At 43.8% G+C, this 18,615-nt stretch overlaps 2 protein-coding genes across 4 annotated transcripts in view; one reads left to right on the plus strand and one right to left on the minus strand.

The window, feature by feature from the left end:
• Positions 1 to 18,615, plus strand: part of macrod1 (mono-ADP ribosylhydrolase 1) — a 114,885-nt gene that overhangs the window by 33,085 nt on the left and 63,185 nt on the right. The gene's annotated exons all lie outside the window — the stretch shown is intronic.
• Positions 1 to 18,615, minus strand: part of flrt1b (fibronectin leucine rich transmembrane protein 1b) — a 33,130-nt gene that overhangs the window by 10,120 nt on the left and 4,395 nt on the right.

Consider the following 18,615-nt stretch of genomic DNA (forward strand, 5'->3'; position numbering starts at 1 on the left):
AAAAGAATTTGTGTCATTGGTTTTAAGATTTTACTGAGCTGTTTGAGATACCAAAGACAAGTTTAACGTTTTCACTTGTATAATATATATAATATAATTTTTTTTTAAAAAGCCTCTCAGTTTAGAGTTAACTTGTATTGTCTATTATTCATTTGAACTAAGTTTTAAAGTTGAGTGGAAATAAATATATTGGCTAATAAAATAATCAGTTCCGTAATCTCGCATGCCAATCATGATGATTTCCTCACATTTGATAGATTTTATTGCAAAAATATTCAAACATGGGCAGAGGAGCTCGCATGTATTTGTAAATAAAAAATATGCTCAATATGCGGTAAATGAAATGCCTTTGAATTCTATCTTCAATTTTTTTTTTTTTTAACCAGCATCGTTTAAACGGTGCCAAGACGTGATGTCGGGTTTCCAGATTTGGCACAATATGGAATACTAAAACGAACGGGCTAAATAATTATCCCCACCAGAACGGTTATACCTTTTAAAATTAAGTACCTCGTGAAAATACTTCCTGAAGGTCAACACTGCATATGCGCAACACTAAGCTCCCAGCGGACACAAACCTCCCATTAAGGTAACTTCCATGTTTTATATGTGGGGTTTTTTTTTTTTGGTGTTTTTTTTTTTTATATATCTTTACACAAAGCTTTGGAGCTTTCATTAACCACCGCGCGCTAAGTGCCTGTATCTCATGTGCGGAATCAAACCCCCCCCCCCCCCAGTGAACTCCGGCTTTAGAAATATAAGGTTTTCATCAGGCGTACCGAGCGTACAGAGACAGATTCATCAAGGCCATTAACTGCTCCGCTGCTCACATTCGCCTGTTCACTTCATCCCAGAGTAAGTAGACTACATAGCCAACTGGGAAATGATCATGCAGCTTCCTTAAACTCGATTAGAGACAAATAAAGCCGTCCTCATTTTGGGTTTTCGGAGGACACGCGCCGGAGCCGAGAAGGAGTTGGTCGACAGGCTTGCGCCCGTGCCCGTGCGCGTCCTTGAAGGGCGCTGACGAGGCCTGAACTGCACCGTGAAGCCGAAACTCGCGGCGGCGGCTCCTTTTGGTTTCAGTCTCGGTGTCGTAACGGCTTCCACGGACGGAGAGGCGCGGGATGAAGTCGGCCACTGCGCGGCGAGACGGACTGTCCTTTTTATGAAACGGGGCCCCAGACTGATATCCAGTTTTGTCGCTGGTAAACTGATTTATGTCAGATTTATACGTGCAGAGTGTGGCCGACGTGCGTAACGGAAACAGCTCGACGTGGGACAGAACGTTGAGCAGGCGGCGTTTGCGTAAAGCGCCGACTTTGCGATTGGCGCTTAAGGGGAAACGAGATATCGGTCCGTTCAAGGGTAGCGTGAGATGTGTACGGCGCTTTGCACGCGGTGCCGCGCTCCTTGTCGCCCGCGTGTAATACACTGATTGACGTCCAATGCTTCAGAATAACCGGACGCTCTCGTGTTTGTATTTTAGGCTTTCGAGCGGCTTCAAAATTAAATAATTCAAATGGAAGACGAATTGGATGTCATCAGTCATGTCTAAACGGCACACGTCACCTTTAATAACAGGAGCTGTCGTTTTAAAAAGGGAGACCCTGTAATTGGTTTGTCTGGTCCAACCGCCCTCATACTCCGCGCTCCTCCTCTGCCCACCGCCGGCAAAACGCCCGCCCGCGTCGGACAAGGAGCGACTATTGAACATCAGCAGCGTTCCCGCAGCTCGCCGCCGTCGCCCGTTAGACGTCGACGTGTAAAACTCCTATCTGCGTCGTGTCAAGTCTGTCCTTAAAAGCTTTTGCGATGGATGTTAAAAGAAGCAAGCCCGGCTCGGGGGAGCGCGACGGGGAGGAGGAGATGGCGGAAATGGGGAGAATCAGGGAGCGCGTTGCGGAGCGGGGAGTCGGGGGGGGGGGGGGACCGTTGCTGGACGCTGTTCGTTTAGGAAGAGCGTTTGCGAAGGACGTTAAGAGAAAGTTACCGACTTCTTTCAGCCCTCGCTGCATCTCAGAGCGTCCTCGAAGCAATCGCAGCCCTTTTCAAAGGAAATGCCATCTGTGTCGCTAATCAGCACTCATCCGACGTCTGAGTACGCGGGTCGACCTCCAAGAAACAACTTTCACAATACCGAAGCAAAGGTGGATGGACACAACCCTGACGCGGAGCCGGATGTCTTTCGGCGGCTCACAAAGAGCCGCGAGTGCTCTCCTAGTTTATTGCCTCTTTTATACATTTTTCATTCCTTTGATGTAATGAGACACAGTTTCTAAAAAAAAAACAAAAAAACATTAGAAATATTAAACGAGTGTCTTCGCGCCACAGTTATTTACATGATATCCAGACAACACGCTGCAGAAAAACTCAAAGGCTTTAAGGCAGGTAGACGAATCTGACCTGGAACGTCAGTATTTTACTCCTGGTCGTTGTCTGTGTTTAAATACAGAAGAAAAGAACAGACGAGAGCCGCGCTGACGGCGTCTGTCGGGTTATTTGGTCAACAAGTCTTTTTCTTTTAACTGACATGATGATAATTCCCTTTTCCTATGCTTATGAAACGTGAATATTTGTTTTGTTTTTCTTAGTTGTTTATGAAAGCACATTCAGTATCTTTGTGTTCGTGGGCTTTGAGTTGGACCGGAGGTGCACTTCCAATGTGTAAAAATCGGGCTTTTAGAACAACGTATTGGTCGTTTTTCATCTGATGAATGGATATTTCTCAAAGAAATGCGATATTGCCGAGTGTGGACGTGCCGAGACGAGAGTTTGTCTCGGATTCGTCCAGGTCTTCACCAACAGGTGTTCGTGTCGTTCGTCGGAGTCACGTAGGTGGAAAGAAAAACTGTCAAATGAGTTCCTTTCCTGATATTGAGGACAGGAAGTAACCGATTCCGTTATCTTATCTCTCCTCGTCATACTGCTTGTTTTTGTTGTTGTTGTTGATAACTCTCACACCGCCGGTGAGGAGACGGAGCAAATAATGAAAAGAGCAGATCCCAATACGTTGGACGGTTGACCCGCGAGGTCGGAAACATTTCCGACGGAGCCTTTACGGCGCGTCTTTTCTGTTGTAGCTGGGGTGTTTTTTGTTGTTGTTGTTGTTGTTTGTTTCTTTTCTTTTCTGCATAACAGAGACCACAGAGAGAGTCTCGTTCCTCGGGGAGGGGGATGTGGGGTGGGGGGGGGATGGGGGGTCTGGGGGGATGTGTGTGGGGGGGGGGGGGGGGGGGAGAGAACAGAAATCACTCTGCTCTTTTGAGCCAGTCAATGACAACCGTGTCGCCCCGCAGGCACACGGCGGCAGCATGCAAAGGCTTTCACTCCGGCTTCGGAGGAGCTCGCTGTTTTTGTTTCGCTCTCCCCCTTTGTACAGTAATGACGAGATATTAGCATTTTATTCCTCTCCGCTCGATCGGGGAGACGGATAGAGGAGGCCAGCAATAATACAACTGGGTAAAACCGACGATACAACAACAAACAAACACGAGCGTGCAGAGATTACGCCTCTGCAGCCGAAGACTGCGACATGCCAAAATAAAGCCGGCCGTCCTTTCCGTGCCACAAATCTGCTGCGCGGAAATTTGTGCGGATGCAACGAATGTGTGCCGTTTAGCGATTCGTGTTCGTGCGGAATTGCAGATGGCGGCAACATATGCGCACAAATGTGGGCCGGCGCGTTCATGTGTGCGTCGTTAGCGGTCGCCGTGCAGGATTTACAGATGGCAGGTATAAAGAGTGGCACTACCAGTGTTTGTCGGAGGCATATGTCTTTGTTCTGACGCAAGGCTGTACAAGAGGAAATGACAGGCTTGGGACTGAGAAGCTTTTCGTTAAACAACCAACCAACAAAGACTGGTTTTGCCTTTTTCATCAAATGACTACCAGGAAAAATAACATCTTGTATGCCCCCCCTCTCCCTCCCCAAAAAAAAAATAAAATAAAAAATCCTCCTCTGGATGACCTTCTAGGTGCATTTATCACAAATTTGACACGCTGTCGTGAGGGGAAAGCAGGGAATTGACAACATCAAATCTCCATTTCTATCCCAGCCTTTGCTTCATTGCGCTAAACGTAATAATTCGGAAAATGGAAAGGAAAGAAAAAGTGACAGCTGTGATACTTGGCAGCGGGCTCGCTCTGCGCTGTAGGGAGCGAGGATGCGAGAAGTGAAGGGAGTAGGAGTTAGGGATTAATAGTTTCGGGGCTGGGGACCAAAGTCTGAGTACTTTGTAATCATGTGGCTGCCTAACCCCAGTGTTAGCGAGGTTGATGAGCATGCGTCCCTGCTGACACACACACTCTCTCCACATCCACTCTGCTGAATATTAACATGGAGGAGAGAATTCCTCTGAGCCCCATTGTCAGACGGCCTATTGTTCTCTGCTGGCCTCCGTCTCGGCGCGCGAGTGTGTGTGTGTGTGTGTGTGTGTGTTGTGTGTGTGTGTGTGTGTGTGTGTTTTGTATTAATGCGTAACTTGGTATCGACATTGCGTGCTTATGCATATTACATCTGTGTGTGCGTGTGTGTGTGTGTGTGTGTCGGCCGCGGCAGAGCAGCCGTTAAAGCTCTGGTGAGGAGGATGAGGGGTGTGTTCGCAGACCGCCGTGGCCCATAAAGACAACTGGCCTGAGAACACTTGGACCGGCCGTCAGGGCCCAACATTGGCAATTATTTCACCTCAAGGCGCTATCTGTAAAATGAACACTCTCATTAAAAGAACGCGCGCACGCGTCCAAAACGGGCGCACACGTGTGCGTGCGCCCGCACAAGTCAATTTCGAGGCACGGCAAATATGGCAGCACAAGTGCTTGTCTTTCAATTACAGAGTAATGTGCTGTTTATGATGTTTGATTGTGGCTGCGCGCTGTGTGTGTGTGTGTGTGTGTGTGTGTGTGTGTGTGTGTGTGTGTGTGTGTGTGTGTGTGTGTGTGTGTGTGTGTGTGTGTGTGGCCACGTTTGCGAGAGCGTGTTATATCTGTGTTTGTGTTGGCGTGTGCGTGCGGTCTGTATGGATTTATGTGTGTGCGAGAGTGTGACTGTTTAACTACCCCGCACACGTAACCTCCCCATCTCTGACTCCCTGTTTCTCATTTACTGAGCGAGCGGCAGAGAAGGAGGAGTGCGGGGAAACGAGGAAACAAGTGATAGGGGAGGAAGGAGAAAGAGAAAGAGAGATGGTGAAATAGAGGCGGTGAGAGGGAGAGAGAGAGAGGGAGAGGGAGGCAGGTTAGAGGTTCACACAGGAAAAATGAAGTGAGGCTGGAGTAAAAGAAGGAGGGACGGCCGAGAAGATAGAGAAGCAGAGGCAGGAAGACTGAGGGGGGAGGGTGGGGTGGGGGGTTAAGAGAAAGAGGCAGAGGAGGAGGCAGCAGATTTATGAAGCCATTGGAATGTAATTTGGAGGCAGAAATTACTGTCAGCCTGAGCAAGGTTTAAAGTCAGTGAAGCCTGAATCCAGGGCCTGCCTCCGTGTGTGTGTGTGTGTGTGTGTGTGCGTGTGCGTGTGCGTGTGTGTGTGTGTGTGTGCGTGTGTGTGTGTGCGTGTGTGTGTTTGTGGCAAGTATCACAGACGAATGGAGAGCAAATGCGATGCAGAATAATACCACAGAAGCTCTGCCGTTACTTATCGTGTGTGGGTATGGGTGTGTGTGGGTGTGGGTGTGTGTGTGTGTGCGTGCATACATGTGGTTGCATTTTTTCACGACTGCACGGCATCAGAACATAACCCACCATTCATATTTAACAGCTCATATTTCATCTATGCTTGAAGACACGGATATACACACACACACACACTCACACACACACACACACACACACACACACACACACACACACACACACACACACACACACACACACACACACTCTCGCAGCCACAGAATTCTTGTCAGGCTCTGAAGGCCACGACGACTCCGGCAGAATCAGCGGAGGGTGTCGGCGTGGACGGAACGAAGGCCGGAGGGAGCGGAGAGAAAGACAGCGAGAGAGATCATGTCAAGGATAGACGGAGAGAAAAGGTAGAGGTGGGAAAAAGAAGGGAGAGAGAGAGAGAGAGAGACTCTAAGAGCGGGTAAAAAACGAAGAGCGAGAGGGATGTGACTAGTTTTCTAAGGCAGCAACACACAGCTTCCATTTAGCGCGAGAGGGAGGGGGCTAGAGAAGGAGAGCGACAGAGCCGGGATAATCAGCATAGATCTGAGGGGAGGGAGAGCTCAATACAGTGGCGTGGGTTTTTTTTTTTTTTTTTCCCCCTCATCCAGCATCAATTTGACACTCAGTTGTAATGCGCACACACCGGAGGGTTGGTTTTTATTTTAGTTTCTATACGTGGACTCATCATCAGTTAGTTAAAGGCTGGAATTTTTCACATTTGTTTTGTATCAACACATCCCAAAGAAACCAACTAAACCAATGTGGGTTTTTTTTCTAATCTCTTTGCTTCTTTGTGACCTTTTTGTTTCTACTGAAGATACTAATACTAATCATTTCATTTTAGAAAGCGCGAGTCGAACTACAACAGGCATTTTAAGCAGAAATACTGTTTGATATTGGGGCACTTGTTGTGCTATTATTAAAATAGCCTTACGCTGTAAACTCAGGCTCAACAAATGCCACCCAACTTTGGAACCGCTCACCTTTGACAAAGCTGACGTGAAGCATGTCTTCAGCTTCATCTTTGAGACGAGGACCGACGTTTACTCTGCGCATCTGACAAATGTATGTTTGTTTGGTTTTTTTTTTATGTCCAAAATGCAGAATTCTATGAAATGCAGCAACATTTGCCCAAAAAGAATTTCCCCGTGGGGACGATGAATGATATCGTACGGTATTGTATGGTGTCACGTTGTATTGTGTAGCTCTGCGAGTTTGCACTGCACCTGGCTTTTTGTTTATTCTTATGAACGTGTTCCGCGCGGCACGTTTTGACGGCTTTAGTTGTTCTTGGATGTTTCCGCTGTTTGCACCGAAAAATCGAAGACCCCACTGGCTCACGTGGCTTTCTCGTTAATGGCAGTTGGCAAACAGCTTTGCGATGCATCACCGCCACCTTCTGGTGGTAGTTATGCAAAACAAAGGAAATAGGACCAGACAATAGTTGCACAAATTATTCAGGTATTTATTTTCATGACTATAAATTTGAGAACCATGAGCCATCTCTAACTCTCTGGAGTAAATCGTGCACGTGGACTCGTTTCGGGTGATTATTTTATGCAGTTAAAATAAACAACATTAAATGTATTGCTTCTGTGGAGCGTTGTTGCACTTTAGATTCATTTTAGATGCAGGTATCTCCAAATTGAATGTAATTACATGTCAAGACAGGAATGTGATTTGTTGGCTTTGGTCGTTTTACGGGATTTGCAGGAGATAGATAAGATATTGTCAACCGTATCCCTCAAACTATTGACATTGCAATGATTCCGTTCAGAAAACAAGTCCACGGTTGGCCGTCTGCAAAGCAAAGTGGGCGTCCCTGATAATCTGATTGGATGAAATGTGGACTCGCAAGGGGCTAAACAGGAGCTGCTTAACGCATCATCCAGAATTGGAGCAGAAAATAATAATAAAATAAATATGCACAACAAGCCCTCTAGTAAGTTAAGCATTAATCTCCACATGACTTTGTCCCAGTCACTCAGAAATGGAACAAATGTATTTAGAGAGATCCAAGTGTAATACTTTTGCACAGCGGTGCAATAGCTTACACTTGAAAGTGACGTAGTAATGTTCCTCTCACTTTTATCCTATATTTGATCCATTTTATGTTACAAAACCGTGTTCATTTTTATATCTTATTATAGTTGCAGAACGTAATCCACAGCCAAATGTCATTCTTTTGTGGAGCTGGCTTTTTTTTTTTTTTCCATTTAAGGTGAGCACTGAACCCCTTCATATATTACTGCAAAGTGAGGCGCTGCTCTAAAAATGACACTATTTTGTTGTTGCGCATGTGGAGGGGGGGGGGCAAAAAAAAACAACCAAAAAACACAACGACGCTGATAAATGTCAGGACAAATGCGTTGAACGCAGTCGGTAACATTTTGGTGTTATCAGCATCTTAAGGCTCGATCCGTTCCTGAGCGGTTTGCGAGTCACCAGCCTCGATCGGCAGCTGTTCCCATAAAATGGACGCCTCCGAAACACAAATCCACGCACACGCAAGAGCGCTCCACATCTCTTCCACCCTGACAGAAATAAACACGGACGCAGTCACCCTCCCAGTTACTCGCCCGCACACGTTTTCTTGCTCTTTTGACCCGTGAACTCGCATTGACTTTCTCTCACTGACACGCAGCCACGCCGGCTCCCTGTTCTTTTGTTCACCGAGCCGCCGATAATGATAGAAACACCATTATGCACTGTGACAACACAAGCCTCCCACTAACTCTCTGTGGCAGTTCACGCCGTTGAACCGTCTCTGCTCCCCGTCTCTCCCTGTTTCCCCTCCATCTCACTTCTCGCACTCAAAACGGTGTCGAGGTCAATTATCTCTGAATGTTCTTGTGCAGTAAGGCGACAACTTCAGGATGCTGGAAGGTGTTATGTGTGTAGGTTATTTAAAAAAGGTATTTTTTAAACTTTTTTTTTTTTTTCCTGACATCCTTCAACACCTTCTCTTCCTGTTTGTTATTCTTATTTTCTCCATTTAGATCTTAGATTTTTTTTTTTTTTTTTTTTTTTGCTCTTAACTTTCCAGTTCTGTTCCTTCAATGTTCGACATGTGAAGCGCTCGATAAGAACCTTCGATGCTTGATTGGCGTCGACCTAATTGCTCTGGTACTATCTACCGTCAAACAAATGCCAGTTGGTACTAAATTGTGATACCCAGGCTCCATCCACACGAACACGTTTTCAATTTTAAAACGCAAAACCTCTGCTATGTTTATGCAGGAATAAATCTCATCAGCATCTGTCAGCCACAGCATTAACCGTTTGTGACCTGTGCTTCGGCACTTCGGCTTCCGCCTGTTTAGTTGAAATCTCGACGTTAGAACGCCTTATTTTACTCTTGTCAAACAAATCTCTTGTAAATCTCAGTAACTGCAGGCTTCTGTGTGTGCGGTCGCCTAGCTTGCGTACGCTGATAGCGTGCGAGGCGTTTAGGGAACATCTGTTAATTGTAGCTGCAGAAAACAACCCGGGTTACACTACCCCCTCCAAACTACATGAGAACTAAAGATCTGTCATGAAATGTGTAATGTAATTTTGGTTTTCTTAAAATAAACTTTATAAAAGTGATTTGACAAAAAAAAAAAAGCATCCTCCAGGAATAGGTATTAAAGTGAATATATTGTTACCAGTAATTTCTGAACAATACCCAGTCCCAGGCTTTTGTGTCTCTTTTTCTGTCTTTGTCAATCTCCTATTCTCCAATTCCTTTCTTTAACCTCTTTTTTTTTTTTTTTTTTTTTTTTAATTTTTTACCTCCGTCACATTATTGCTTTTTAAAGAGATGAGTAACATTATTATTATGTTAGCTAAGTATCCTCTTTCATATTAGTTGATGTTGATATTTATCCAAATATGAATTAAGAGAGGATTAGAGTAACTGAGCTAAAGAACACCCTGAGATTACCAAATAGATTTAAAACTGGGAATGACAAAGAACTGTGGGAGATGCAGACAGAAACAAAATTAATTGAAATATAACAATTATACAATAGTGATAATATTAATAGAGTTCAAATCTTTAATGATACAACCCAGGACAAAATAGAAAATTTTTGACAGCACTTATCAGCAAAAGGTTTCCCGCCGAGTGATTCTGTTGATTTTGGTTCTACTTCCGCTCTTTTGCTCTCATGCTCTTTTGGAACAGCTTTTTCAGTAATACTTGTGTTTGACTATAAGTAAAATCAGCCGAATCTAATTTGGGAGCCAGAATATTGTCTCACCCGCAACGTCTGATTACCTAATTTCTCCACAACAGCTCTTTATATTTAAGCTTCATGGGACAGTTGCTGTCCTTAGAAGCAGTGCTCATCCCTAAATTTCCAACTTTTGATACGTCAGCAGCCATTTCTGTGCAATAATTGTTACACTGGAACATCATCTAATTTATCGACTGGATATCAAAGTTTCTAATATTCAGGGGAAGTTTTCCCTCACTGTAACTGTTAATATCATTTAAATTGCTGAGCGCTTCTTTTAGACGCAGGCTCTTACTATGAGTGTAACTCTGATGTATTGTCATGAAAATGACCAAAGCAAGACCAATCAAAATAAAACGCGCTACATTAAATCCTAACCGACTACCTGTATCTGTGTGCATATGTGTGAGGTGAGTGTTTCTTGCTGTGTTTCCTTTCTTTCCCTCTACGTACTCCCCCCCCACCCCTCTCCTCCCCCTTCTTCTTCTTCTGAACGGTGAAGGCCTGCACAAAAACTCCAGCGGTGATAAGCCAGAGAGGCAAAGCAGTGCAAATGGGAAATTTCAATGGATAGGTCCTGGAACCCCATTGTCAGCGCGAGAGAAGATGAAAAAGTAGGGAAAGAAAGAGGATAAAGAGGAAAAGATGGAAGGAGGGGAGCATAGATGGAAGCGGACAGGGAGACAAAGTGAGCTATAGAGTTTTTGCCCTGGAGGAAACCAGTTTCCAAATAGGGAATGAACAGCAGAGGAGGGAGTAAACGAGACTTTGAGAGAGAGCGCTGCTGGAGAGAGTAGGGGGAGGAGGAGGAGGAGGAGGAGGAGGAAGAGGAGGGGGAGGAAGCGGGTTCGGGACTGACTAAAGAGTGGAGCAGACGAGGTGAAAAGGGAGGACAGCAGTAGGGATAAGAGACAGGAGTAGAAAAGGGAAAGATGGGCAGACGCACACGCGCGCGCACACACACACACACACACACACACACACACACACACGCGCGCACGCACACACACACACGACACCGAGAGAGAAGATGTTTTGCATAAATATGGTGCGAATAATGAAAATGCTGGCGGCTTCATTTTAAACACAGCAGCTAATAATTAAAACAGTCAGGCCTCACACTGTGGGCTACAGAGACAGCACACAGATTTTTATGCATAAGCGGTAAATAAACTGTATTATCTCTCTGAGGGCTGCGGCCCTTGGTGCTGAATATATATTCACAGTGCCGTGAGCCTGAGTCCTGCCACTTCACCCACTCGCTACATCTCCATTCAGGGTTAGGCAAATATGCAGGTTTAATGATTCTTATTTACAGACTCAAGCTGCTGCTGCTACCCAAAACGATCTTTCAATTAAAGCGTGACCATTTTAAGGCAAAACAGAAATTCACACGTGAAATGATTCACTGTTTCTTTCAGCGTGTTTTCCCCGGCAGGACAGAAGAGCCTTCAGCTGCCGCAATTAGACCACGGGTGACAGGAAAGCCGGCGACAAGCACACAGATGAAAGCGTCTAGGCGGGTAGGCAGCTCCTTAAGGCAGGGTGAGGCAGGTTTTCATTACAGGTTTTACAGACTGACACCCCTGGAGCTGTGAGTCAAATCCTCCCACACCACACTGGAACGATTTCTCTGCTCAGCCATCTGCAATAAAGCAATAATATTTATAAAAAAAAAATAAAGAAAGAAAAAACATATTTTTGCAGCTGCGATGAGAGTGCAGCCTCCGTCACATCAGCATTGGACGATGTGACCCGGCCGGTGTCTGAATGAATCATAAGCAGCTCTAATACCGGCCCGTTACATCAGCCTAACGCTCTTCTCCGTCAGTGCAGGAGGAATGCATCAAATTTATCTGCTCAGAAAAAAAAACTACACACCCATCTGCCGGCAATATTATGTGCCAGGAGATGCAATGATATACCCCATCTCTCAGCAACACACACATTTCCACGCGCAGTGACATGCATACACATCGTCTCATGACAGTATGTAGGTAAATAATACCATTAAATATGATTGAGGGTGTTTCCGTATCTCTCTCTCTCTCTCTCTCCATCTCTTTCTGTCTCTCGCTCAGAATGAGGTATGCACAGGAAGTACCTGCAGATGGGCTGATTTACGGGCCGGACATCCTCGCACACTCTTACATTTACACGCGCGCACGCACTCTCACACACACACACACACACACACACACACACACGCGCGCGCACACAGCAATCCACCAGAAGGCACTCTTAGATAGGTCACTATAACTCTCGCTAGGTTGAACTTGGCACTTATACCGTTGGAAGAGGATCCCTAGAGTCCTTTGTGTGCGTGTGTGCGTGTGTGCGTGTGCGCGTGTCTGAGAGAGAGCGTATATGTGTGTGTGTTTTTGTATGCCTGTGTGATAACAGACAGAAGTCATTTTAAATTCAGTAAGATGTGACGTACTTGTTGCCTCCTGGTGGTATGCTAAAGCTCAAATACGGCTGACGAGCTTTCTCTCCCTTCAGACCACCAACACTTTAATATCCCTTCCAATTATTTTCTGTCACTCTCCATTTCATTATTATCCCGAGGAAGAAGAAGAAGAAGAAGAAAAAAAAAAGATTCCACGGGAGCTAAACTTTTTAAAAGGAGAAGCGGCGAAAGGGAACGCTTCCGCGAAACGTGGCGCCGCTGAGTAAAGCGGTCGAGCTGAAAGCTCTTGCGCGTCCGCCACTCATCTGTCGCCGGGTTTTCGCCGTGTTTACCTTCGTTTCCTGATTATAAAGAGACGACGAGGGCACTCCAGAAAAAAAAACAAAAAAAAACTGGAGGGTAATTATCAAAGCTTATTCAGGCTCGGAGTCAAGCGCGACCCCGTGCATACCTGAGAGATCTATCGGAATTCAATACAAAGGGGTCAAACACATTCCTGCCCTCCACAACCACGCAGCATCTCTTCATGCGTTGCAGAGAGCGCAGCACTTTCTCAGCACGGCTCGGTAATTGGCTCGTGTACCCGTTTTTTATCTCGGCTCGTGTGGCGGCGTTCGTTTGCCTTTGCTACCGTGATAGTTTTTTGTTTTTATTTGACATTTGGTTTTACACTGGTTTTGCTCCAGATTTAGAGATTTCAGTCGTTGTGCAGTTGTGTTGTTACGTTTAATAACTGTGGCATTTGGTCTAGATTTGATGTGGGTGTGTGAAAGGGAATGTTTTTCATGTTTTTCACATTATTATTTTTTTTTTTTTGGACATGCTTTCACCAGAATGTGCACACGACAAAAGAAGAGAGCTGAACATAGAAAGTCCCTAAAATATCTTGTCCATGAGGAAAAGTGGGGGCTTGCAACATGGACCAATAAACAAGTAAAAGGTAGAAATTAGACGACGTTCTAATATATGCTTTTCAACAGATAAAGATTTATTACATTCGGACACCCACAGTTTGTCATTAGGGAACGCAGACAACAAAGGCACACAGTTGGTCGTCTAAAATTGAGCTGTTTTAAAAATACAAGTTCCAAATGAATTACATGCACCACGTCATTGCAGCGCTAATTTTTGCTACAGGCGATGCACTCAGACTGCTGCAACAGATGTGAACTGTGGTGCAACTCATACGAAATTGGAAAATGTTGTCAATCTGGGTTCTTGGCACGCGGTTGCCGTTACAAATGCTCTACAATTTGGGCTAAGATGAGGGCCATTTGTTTTTCATCTTTCTGGTGGTTTTTCTTTCTATTCTATCCTATCAAATACAATCCTCTGACTCTGATCTGTTATTGTTTTAAAAACAAAAAAACACAAAATCTTTCATGTGCTTATCTTTTTTTTCCTGTTTTGAGTAATTACAAGACATACACAAAGAGAAAGTGCCATTCATCTCCTCAGAAATACGATGTTTATTGCCAAAATAATCAATAAGCCTCGGCCATAATTTCTTGATTTATTCATTAATACTTTAATACCTGTCCCTCTATATTAGCATTCTGAGCTTTTGATCCATGAAGGATCAAAAAGAAATCCTTCTTTCCCTCAATTGAACTCCTCAACCAAACGATCAAATCTTTTGGTTTTTGCTTTCCTTTTACCACTTGGTTTATTTTCTCTGCAGTCGTTTTCTTTCTGTTTTTGACAGTGAAAACCACAAATTATGAGTAAGTGTGTAAAAGAAATTGCCAGCATTCTCAAAAAGGAGCCATTTTGCTCTTCTCGTGTCAGAGGTTATTATTTGTAAAATTCCCATGACAAAAGAAATGGCTCCAGCTATTGATGCGTTTTGTTGAACAGCTCTTCACTGTTAGCCATTTCTTTCTTTAACCTTCAGTGTGTAGGGTTTAGAGGAATCTATTGGCAATAGTGGAATATAATATTCATAGCTACGTTTGAGAGAATCGTTGCGTTTGCAATACCTTAGAATGAGACCTTCATATCTACAGATGATATCTACCCTTCTACTGAGCCGCCATGTTGCACTGCCTTTCGACTTTTTCGTGAGTCTTGCTGCCACAATTGAGTCTCATTCACACTTGGCAGGTTGCAATCCACATCCTCACCTTTTAAAGGCACTACATCCTACATACTGCTCCTTTAAAGCACAAACAGGGCGGCACAACATGGCTCCGTGGAAGAGGAGCTGCTCCCTGTGCAGATATGAAGGGCTCATTCTATGGTAATTAAAACGATTCTTCGTTTCAGGTAATTATACACCAACGGAAACATAATTATGAATAATATATTTCATTTTTGCCGATAGATCCTCTTAAAGTCAACACACCGAACCTTTAAATAAAAGATTACTTGAGTGGAAACAACCAGGGGTTTATTGATGTCTTCCTGTCAAGTCTCTTTATGCACAAGTGAGAATTATCAGCTCAGGTTTAATAGGAGGTAATGTAGCTCAGTTCTCGTTTTTTCGCAGTTATTCAGCTCGGTCTGGTATTTAATCAGAGGTGCCGGTGTCTCCGGAGGAGCCAGTGGCTGGTTTAAAGCTAGGTAAAGGAACAGTGCAGGCAGTCAGAAAGTCATCCCTGCTGCTCAAACAAAAGCTCACCTCTGAACTTCTCCCTGTGTGACTGCTGCTCTCTCTGACCCACCTTCATCTCCCGCATTTTTCCTCTGCTCCAACAAATGGACCGGCACACACACACACACACACACACACACACACATACACACACACTCAGACACACTCGCAGACAAACACGGACGCAAAGCCGTAATGCAATAAAAACACAGCCTAATGCAAAGCCGCTGTGTGTATCTTGTGTGTATGTTGATGTTTGTTCGTCTGAAAACACCCCAAATTGTGTAATGCACGTCTGTAATGTTTTGATCCGGCATCTACCGTGGGATATATTTATTTCAGGTTTTCTAAGGATCGTATCTATTGTGTCTTTTCAGGACAGTCGCAGCCAAAACACGGCATAACCTCAATTATATAAAAGCGCAGTTTGTATCAGTGCCATATTGCCTACTACCAAAGCTTGCATAAGGTTTTACAAACTAAGACGAGGTTCTCGACATATATAAAATACATTTTGAAATGTTGTTTGAATTAATTTGTTCTCTGTATTGTAGGTAGTAAAGAATGTTCACTCTATAGAAACAAAGAGGAAATGCAAAAGGAAATCCCCCCCCCCCAAAAGTCTACCTATTAATTTATTTTCGGCCGTCCCGGTGTCAAGATTTGACGGCACTATGTCTCTTACATCTGGCATTAACATGTGATCTATATCTAATAGAAGGTTTAAATGCCCTGAGAACTCATTAAGATTATATTAGATCTGCCAGACCACATCAGGCTGGGTGTAAAGGACATTTGTACAGTGTGTATTTGGCATTAAATATTTGTGACTCTAGCAACAATTAAAGTAAAGAAAGAAAGAAAGAAAAAAAAAAAAAAAACTATCAGGACTGTGTTGGTGTGGTCTGGACACACATGGCTGACGGTGTCCAAACAGCTCACCAACTGTCATCAGATCTTCATTGGTGCACGGAAACATGTGACCCCCCCCCTCCCTCCCCACACACACTTTTTGTTTAACTGTCCCGCCCAATTCAATTTGATAAAAAGAAAGCAAAGAAACAAGAAAAACTGAAATATAAGAAGTGAATGTCACTTACAGCATGAGGCTGATTGACAAAATAACGTCGCTGGGCATCTGAGGAAAAAAAAAAAATTCAACCAGCAATTTGAAAGATTACTGAGCTGGAGCTAGAAAGTCTTAACTCCAAATTATTTCTGTCCTTTGCGTACGTGCCGTGTTTGTTGACAAGTTCACCTGCCATGACTGAATTTAAATTAAATTTAAATAGTAAGATTCGATGTCAATATCCAGGCAGAATCAAGAGAACAAGAACTCTCAACACCAGATGTTTTGGGAGTAACGTCACACAAAATTCACAGTTTGTAGTGTAGCTTGGTTTTGGGGTCACATGTCAGTCCTCTGTACAAAACTTAGCTGATTAGCAATTAAATGCTTAGTGGCAATACTTTTTTTTTTTACAGGAATAGTTAAGGCACTCAAATCTTGTTTACTCTCAAGTATAAAATAAAATTAAAAAAAAAATTAAAAAAATTCCATTTTCAGAATTTAAGAAACTGTTTGAGCCAGAAGTGTAATTTCAGGTTTATAAATGGACAAAGTAACCCTGCCTTTCTCCCTTTTTTTTTGTCAACACTGAGGTTACAGCTATCTTGTTTGATTAAACTTTTATTTGAAGTGTCATCGGACAAAACCAACTGGGGGCCTCATGCTTCCATCCAGTGTCAGAGTTAACACATTGTACAAAATAAATAGAAATTGCACAGTGTCATAGGCTAACGCTAGTACCCACGCTGCAGCTGATAGGCTCTCTGGAATTGTTGTCACATTGGTGCAATAGTGTTGACACAAACAAACTATTGTGACTGTAATTGTTTGGATCACAGCGGGACATGTACAGACGCCCTTACAGCCCTACCAAGTGTAAATGCAAGGATTTGGGTCATTGACCAGATACAGATGACATATTACTGCAGCTCGGAAATGGGCGCGTGTCATTCAGCGAGCTTGCCCGTTGTCCTTTTGCAGATAGGATTGTTTATTTCTTGAATGTACAACTTCCTTTTTTTTTCTGCTGCACACTGCACGCATTGTAGAGAAACAGACATTGTAACAGAGAGGACAACGGTCCAAATCCATAACACAATAAGAGCACACCGCATGTGCACTCTTAGCCTGCTGACTCGTCATTTACATTATGATTTTTTTTTAATTTTTTTTTTTTTTTTATCAGTTGTATGAGTTTTGTATCCACCCTGTTTGTTCTTATAGTCTAATACAGTGCAAATATTATGTCTACTGACATGGTTCTGCCATGAATGAAACTGTATGTCTGAAAAGTAAGAATGGTCAACCTGACTCGTAGAGCTCGACAGTTTGGAGTTAGACTATAGATTCAGTCATTGTCAGCTTGACTGTGTACTTCTGAACGAGCTTTGTGTTGTCCTCCTTGTGTTAGCGATGAGGAAACGTGCCGTAATCCTCAGTAAATTGTCCTGGGTACTGTCTCGGTCTAAGTCTCTGAAAAGCTGTTCAGGGCACGCTTATGAAATCATTGTTTCGGGGGCGGGGTTCAGCTCTAAATCTGGCTACGAGTGCAGTATTTCCCGCACACAGGCTTTGATGGGGTGGGAGGCTTGGAAACACAAATGCTCAGGTATATCTGGAGACCCTTATATTGCAGGCAGTCCCCACTCACCCCTCTTCTTTTGGTTTGTTCTTCTTGTAAGAGAAGAGAACACAGACTAGAATTATTATCGTACAGCTTGTGTGTGTGTGTGTGTATATTAGATTATTACTGAATTGTGTACACTAAATTTTCTTCCATTTGTATTCGGTGACAAGACAATTTCCTCTCTTGCAGTTCAATAAAACACCATCTGATCCAGTTCAGTTCTTCTGATTGATAAGGAAACTAAACCATTCACCATCTTTAGACAGAACAAGCTTTTACAAAAATTAAACAGCCATGAGAAAGCCACAAGCCAGTCGAGGACAGCGCAGGCATCCTCCACTTGTTCCCATCGGGTATTGATTTGGAGGGGTTCCAATTCCAATATTGAATCATTAATAAAAGGAAATGTTAACAGCATGCCAAATGTCGCCAAGCATTGATGCTCAGCAATAGTCCGGTCCTGGTTTCATGCCACTCAATTATTTACATTTTGCAGTGAAACATTAATGCTGAATATCATGACTGTAGGCATGAAAACAAAGCTGAGGACGGTCTTTGAAAGGCAAGTCAATCAATCCCGACTTTGAATCGGCGTCACCTGCGGTCTGAGCTTACAAAGATGACGAAGGTCAGATTTTGTAAAATACTAAACTAACAAATGAACGGAGTCAGAAATCATTCAAATATTGGCGCGTTAGCTATGAAGGTAAAATAGCTTCAGGACAGCAGACGTATCACTTGGGTACATGAAGCACAGCTCCGCCACAGGGAACTGACCCAGAGCCTTGAACATCAACATGCAATCACTCACCGGTAAACTGAGCAAACCGCCACCAGGGAAAGTTCCCTCACTACTGATGAAAACTGGGGGGGTGGTTACAACCCCTGCGGTCACTTTACTGGGGAGTTTACATTTACCAGTGTGGGGGAAAAAAAAAAATTGAATTGAATTTACTTCCACGATGTAATGTATTAACGTACAGTAAGTAACTTACACGGTGTTTTATGTTGCCTACATAAAAGTACTTATC

This window comes from Embiotoca jacksoni, unplaced genomic scaffold (assembly GCF_022577435.1).
Source record: "Embiotoca jacksoni isolate LCO1_2020_lvr unplaced genomic scaffold, fEmbJac1.0.p SCAF_5, whole genome shotgun sequence".
In the NCBI taxonomy this organism is placed as follows: domain Eukaryota; kingdom Metazoa; phylum Chordata; class Actinopteri; family Embiotocidae; genus Embiotoca; species Embiotoca jacksoni.